This window comes from Otolemur garnettii, unplaced genomic scaffold, assembly GCF_000181295.1.
Source record: "Otolemur garnettii isolate 467f Iridium unplaced genomic scaffold, OtoGar3 scaffold00009, whole genome shotgun sequence".
NCBI lineage: Eukaryota > Metazoa > Chordata > Mammalia > Primates > Galagidae > Otolemur > Otolemur garnettii.
The window spans coordinates 3,465,163-3,472,056 of record NW_003852404.1 but is presented as its reverse complement, the minus strand read 5'-3'; positions in this window follow the sequence as shown (position 1 = coordinate 3,472,056).

Genomic DNA, 6,894 nt, shown 5'->3' with positions numbered 1-6,894 from the left:
CCGCCCAGAGCCCCAGCCCCGCCCCAGCCCCGCCTCCGGACCACGGGCGAGGCTCGCTACAGCCTGCCGCCTCGCCGACTGGGCCTTTGTCTGGGCCCCCAGCCCCCTCTGCGTGGGCCGTGGCCCAGCCCGGCTCCCCGCCAAATCCGTGCTGGAGTGTGGTAAGGGCCGGGGGCCGGGGGGGCGGGAGCGCAGGGCAGTGCGGGGCCTCCTAGACTCTGCGCGCTCTACTCCAAGCTGCCCCGCGCTCCCTGCGCGTCCCGCCAGCTTGCAGACTAAAGCTGCTCGCACAGTGCCCTCACACTACACACGACGCTATCTGCTCACGCGCGGCCTTCGGGAACCCCAGGATCTCCTGCCCCTGCTCACACATGTACACACAGCTCCCACACCTGCTCCACACGCTCAGACCAACTTGAACTCTCAAAAACACTTCCACACTCCACTTTCTTGCAGAAACACACTTGTCTGCTACATGAGAACACTTTCACACTACTGCACCCAACTCTCTTGTGCTAACAGTCCTCACGGGTTCGTGTGAACACCTGCTTCTAAATGGTCACCTCCACAAATGACAGGGAACAGGTGACACAGGGGACACCTTCACACACACTTGGCCACCCGCACGTTCAGCAGGCTCACACATTCAACAAATTGCAAAGCGTGAGGACACCTTTGCTCCTGACGGGCATTCACTTTTCACACACAAGCTGGTGTCATTTCTTGGGTGCAAACCAGCCTGGGTATTTTTGCATTTTCTCATACACTAATCCAAGTTCCTCGAGGTGGGCACTCAGTACTAAACTGCAGTGCTCTCCCCCCTCAGTGTCTTTTCCCATGTAAATCACTTATAGACTGACTCTGATTCACATAAATCACAGCCCCAGAGTCAGAAACACAGCAATTCACACATCTGGGCCCAGACATAGACAGGCCCTGCCAAAGCCCCCCATCACAGATGCTGGGGCGGTTAAATCACAGCTGAAGATCAGCCTTTGACACTGACCCACAGGCCCTGTGGGCACAACCATGCCACCTGGCCCCTCCACCCCTACGCTCAGCTCCCTCCTGGCCTGAAAATGTCCAGTCAGCCCCAGGTCAATAGGTGAAGAGAACACTGGTGTGTGTGTGTGTGTGTGTGTAGGCGAGGGGTGGCTTTAAGGAAAATCTTTTGAGTAATGATAGAGGGAGGAGAGTGAAAACTGAAGTTTCCATTGTTTGCTGTGAGTTACTAGGTTCCAGAGACTCGTGGCTGGGTTTGCAGCCAGGAGTGAGGTGAGCTGTGGACAGAAGGAAATGCCCGGCTAACTGGGCGGCACCAGGCCTGGCACAGGAAGGTGTGTTCCCTGTGATAGGGGCCTTCAGGCCCCAGGCACCTGGGGGATTGAGAAAACACTGGCATCCTGACCCCATCCCAAATACATGCCCTATCTCCAAAAGAGGCACATTTCTGGGGGCTACATCAAAGCTGCAAGGAGCAGAAACTACATCCACAGTGGTTCAACCAACTCTCTGGCCCCAACTCAGACTCTGGCATGGCACTGAATAAGGCCTGCCTCTGCTTCAGACAAGGAAATAGGGGTCGACAGAAGAGGGATGCACAATCTTGACCCTCAGTGAACTCCTAACCTAATGGAGGGAAGGGGGTAGACATCTGGTCTCTGTCTTCACATTGTTCTCGCTCTGATAGAGAACCCTGCCTCTACTCCCTGGCTGTGCAATCTTGAGCAAATTATTCAATCTCTATGGGTCAGTCCCCACATGTAGAAAATGAGAGCAGTGTCATTACGAGAATTATCTGTTTATAAAGGAGCCGTTTCAGACAGATGGTAAGCACTAATAAGTGGTAGCCATTTCTCTTATTACTGTTTCTGGTGTCTCCCAGTATGAAGAGAGAGACACAGCTCTGCCTTCAGGGAGCTCTGGTCTGATGGAGGAGCAGCCTCTACACCCAATGTGTTGTTCCCAACCTGATGGCAGACACAGCCCCCACCCCAAGGACCTCCAGTTGAATGCGAGAGTGAAGCTTTTTACTGGGGAACTCCACTCCCTGTCTGATGAGGAAGGCTTCAGAACTCTACTGACTTCAGAGTTGGCAGGGGGCCAGCCCTGGTGGCAGGATTTTTCCAAGCCTTGCCCATCTGTGGAGGGTCAGCATCCGTGACAAATCGCATTTCATGAGCTGCCTCAGTGTCTGTTCCCTTAAAGCTTTGGCCCTTTAAGCCCCAAAGCTTCAGCTTCTTGGATGATTTGCTCATGAGCAAAGGGAAAAGGAGAACAAGCCACCCTTTGTAGATATTTGGTCAAGACCAACCCAGAGCTGTAAGTCTTGCCTCCTAGAAGGGGTTGAGGAAAGATATGGTAAAGCTGACTGGGGGTAAAGCTGGAAGGAGCTGAGCTAACATAGAGAGCAGGAAAATATGGCCTGTCCGGAAAGTCTTCCAGAGTAACCCCACCCACCTGAGAACTGGTCATCCACCTATTTTTTCTGCGTCCTCTCCTTCCCACTAAGGGATTTGGCTGGGTCTATTTTACTCTGCAGTCCTTGATATCTTTAGTAAATGTTCTCAAGTTGTGTCATCTAGGGCCTGGCCATCACCTCATATGGCTCAGAAGAGGGGCAGAAGCAGGGGCTTGCTGAATCTGGGAGGCACCTGTAGTCACATTTTATGTGGTGCCTATAACCCAGGATACTTGTCATACATACTCTGGGAGAGAAACAATTGAAGTCTCATGCAAAGTTCTTGGGTAAGGAGAGACTACAAGGGTTTGGAACAGCCAAAGAACATGGCTTCTGAGAAAAAGAGTTGGGAGTTTTGGAGGCAAGAGCCAGAGTTTGTAGTTCACCTATCTGCTGCTCCGAAATCAACAGGACTCATCTTTTACTGGCTTTCACTTCTACTCCGAATCTTTTCTTTCCCTCAGAACTTACCATTCATTTCACTCACATTCCTCTTCATTCACTCATTCATTCAAGCCTGCAGTGGACAGTTGGGCAGGTTGTTCACTGAACAAGGGTATGCAGCCAAGTGGGTAAATAGGAGGTGTGATGTGTCCTGTTGTGGGGCTACATCTACCTAGAATGAGTACTTTTCGCTAAAGTGAGTGAAGGCATTGTCTAGGCTAGCTGTGGCTCTGCGTTCATTTTATAATGGAAGTAAACGCTTGCTATGTACAAGGGTTTCCGTGCTTGTGTAGGCAAGTAGATGCTGGGAGATGGTGGGAAGAGGAAGGACACAATTCTAAGCTCTCCAGCCACATCCCTTTCCCAACATGGTCTTTGCACATGCTGTTCCTTCTCCTTGAGTGCTTTTCCCACCTAACAGCCACTCTTCTTCACTCTAATCTCCTTTAAGATTCCTCTCAAACATCATGTTACCATAGAAGCCTCCCTTGACCTCCCAGACTAGGTCTGGTTGTCCACTACACTTGACCACCTCCCCCTTACCACCCTCATCCTTCCCTCATTTGGAATTTTTGACAGTTGTAATAATTTGGAAGATCATTTAATATTATGAGGCATAATGAAGCCAGAGGACATAAAGGTCTTGTCTGTCTTGTTCCCGATTATATCCCCTGCAAAGAGCATAGAGTTGGCACTCAGATAATTTTTTACTTAAATCAAAGAGCAAGTGGGTTCAAAAGTGGCATATGATATAAATGTTCCTCTTTTGATTTGTACTTGGGACAAAGATAAACTCTATACTGTTCAATTGACACTGAATGGCATTTGATTATCCCTTGTAGTTGTGGGAGGTAAGCAAGTATGTGTATTTTATTAGCTCCCTTTCTCAGATGAGGAAACTGAGGCCCAGGGAATGAAGTGGCTTGTTGAGGTCGCACAATCAGTGAGAGCTAGAACCAGAATTCACATCTATATCTGATTCTAGAACCCACATTCTCAACCACACCCATTCTACCTCCACCTGGGTTGTTCTCAACTCTGCCCAGGCAGAAGTACAGCTCCCAGCTCAGGCAGAGGTGTGAGACTTCTGCAAAAGGCCCTGGATCTGCCCCCTCTTACTGTTCCCCTGCCAACCCCATCACTATAAATCACTTCCTTTCTGAGTTTTCTCCTTGGGTCCCAGGCCCAGGGCAGGGTTCCCATACTATTCCTCCTGGGTCATCTGCCATCTGAGATTTCCCTTTCTCACACCTTGACCGTCCCGAGGGACACTCACCCAGAAAAGTCTCTAACAGGTCTCCAATGAAGCCGCCTGTCCAACTCTGTTTAATTCGGCCTTCCTGAACCTCTCTGGGAACGGAACCTACTTGTTTTTATGGAAAAACCTTTTAATGTCTCATAGGGCTGGTGTTTCTCACAACACACTTTGCGAGTGCTGTCCCAGAGCCTGGCTCTTGAGCTGACCATAAATGGTCTTTATACTTTGAATTTGTCACCCATGGCCCTCCACCCCCACCTTTCCCCCTAAGCCAGGCTGGAATTCTCATGGCTCCATACACCCATCCCTATTCCTGCCCACAAACCTCTGCTTCAGCTGTAGAAGACGTCTACAGGCTCATAGCTGGAGCTCCAGAAGTGTTCCTCTCCCTTCCTTTGTTGGTGTAGACATTATGTGTTTTCCCTTGGTGTAGACATTATGTGTTTTCCCTCGTTACACACATATGAGTGTGCACACATGATTTTGTGTCTTGCTTTTCTCACTTAACATTTTTTTTCACAAACACAGTTCTACTGTGTAGAACTGTAAAGACCAGGGCTACTTAAAAATGCATCTGTGGCCCAGTGCCAATCCCCAAACTATTTATTACCAGTGTGAGACAAGATAAGAGCTTGTTCCACCGTGTAAATCAACTGTTTCAATAAGCACAGCTTAGTGACAGTTTAGCTCAGCTGACACTTTTTCCTGGCAATACTTGTCCCGTATTGGAAGCAGTGCATGGATTTACATCCTGATGCAAGTTCTTTATTACAGATGGTAGCCATTAACACTACGGGGACAAGCTACTTGGAATAGCTCTGTATTGCCCCTGCACATAATAAGTCTAATAATTATTTGGTATCGTGATTCATCAACACACCATAATTCATTAACCCTAACCTGTTGTGGAATGTTTGGGTTATTCCCAGGTCTTCGTTATTAATAAAGCATGGCTGTGAACTGCTATGGGTGGATCTGTGTGTTTACTTTTGCAACTCCCTCACTTTTCGAAGAACACAAATCCGAGGCTAGGGAAGTGGAATGGCCTCTGAAAAGATGCAAGTGGCAGATACAGGCCTCCCCCCGCCCAGCCTTCTGACCCCCGGCCCTTTGTTCCTTCCTCCAGCCTGCACGGTCCTTCCTCCTGGGCAGATTTTCCGTCCTTTTCATATTTTCTTTGCTTGGCTGTGACTTTTCTGCAGTGTTCCTGCATGTTGTCTTTGGGAGCTTGAGAGAAATCCTTCTGGAATGTCCTGTGCCTTCCCCCCAGTTCCCGGCTTTGTTCGATTGTTCACCAGAAATTCCTGCCCTGTTGGGAGGGGCCCAGAAGGCCATAGAAGAGTTTGCCAAAAATGGTGGTACCAACATAGGCACGGCACTGTTCCTCTTGCAGATTTCAACAGAAAAGAGGACTGTGTGGATGTGTTTTGGGGGTGGAGGTGGGGTGCCACTCACACCTAGTTTTATGTTTCCTATGAAGAGCAAGCAGGCAGGCCCAGTTGTGTGTAGTCAGAAAAGGCAGTAAGAGATAAAAGTGGGGTTCAGGGGTAGGGTGAGGGATGGAGTGATCTGAAGCTTAGAGGCTTAGGTTTAAGAGAAGAAGTTAGGGGTGAAGTGTGTCTCTCACATTCCCATGTTGGTCATACAGAAAGCTCCATTTATTTTCTAGAACCATAGAACAGTGATATCAAATTATGTTTGAAAAGGACTACATCTCCTTTTTAAAAAATATACAAACATTTAATATCATACTGCTGTACCCCATGATACCAAATGATGCAGGGACTGTTGGATTGGGCAATTAAGACTGTACGTGACCTTTAGGGAAATCTCTCTTTGTTTACTACCTACTGGAAAGAGCATGCTTCAGGTTTACCCTGCCCTATTTAGAACACTGGTACTGAGGTATCTCAGTGCAAACCCCTGGGGTTAAACACCATCCTTGCTTTGTCCAATGTACTGCATATTTTGGAGGCCCAGATTTACCCCTTTTTTCTCAGAATTTATTCAATAAACACTAAGAAAGAAACTGCGTTGTGGATGGAAAGGGTATTGGTTGAGGGGCAGAGTCCTGGGTGGAGCTCTGCATGAGCTTAGGTAAATTATTTTGTGATGTGAGCCTCAGTTTCCCCTTCTGCAAAAGGGAGTACTCAAACCTAGCCTGGCAGGGTGGAGAGGGTTGACAGGCTCTGTGTCAGCATGAGGGCTCAACAAACTACAGTGTACTTCAGCAGGTGTCTAAGACGTTCCTCAGCCACTCCCAGCCACGGGGACACCTAGGCCCTTCTATACACAGCAGAGCAGGCTGTGGCATTGTTCTGCAGCCATCTCATTACTTCCTGTTTATATGGAGCTGCAGATGCAGGGCTTGAACTGTGGACATAGGGAACTTCCTGTGGCCTCTGCATGGCCACATGGAGCAGAGACCGTTTCTAACGCCAGACTCCTTTTCTCAGGCTGAGCAATTTGTGGAAGGGACTTGTGAGCAGTGACTATCTATCCTGAGCAGCAGTTTGGGCCAAAGGCAGAGACTTTGTCCATCTAGAGCACAGTCCAATCCCCAACTAATGGGCAAACCTCATTGAGCCTAGTAGGTACTGGGCTTTACACTGACATCTTCCACTCATTAGGCACCCTACTGTGTGCATTTGCAGAGCACCTACTACTTGAAGATATTGCAATCATAACAATACTTATTATATGACTGAGCCACTTACTCTGTATATAATAC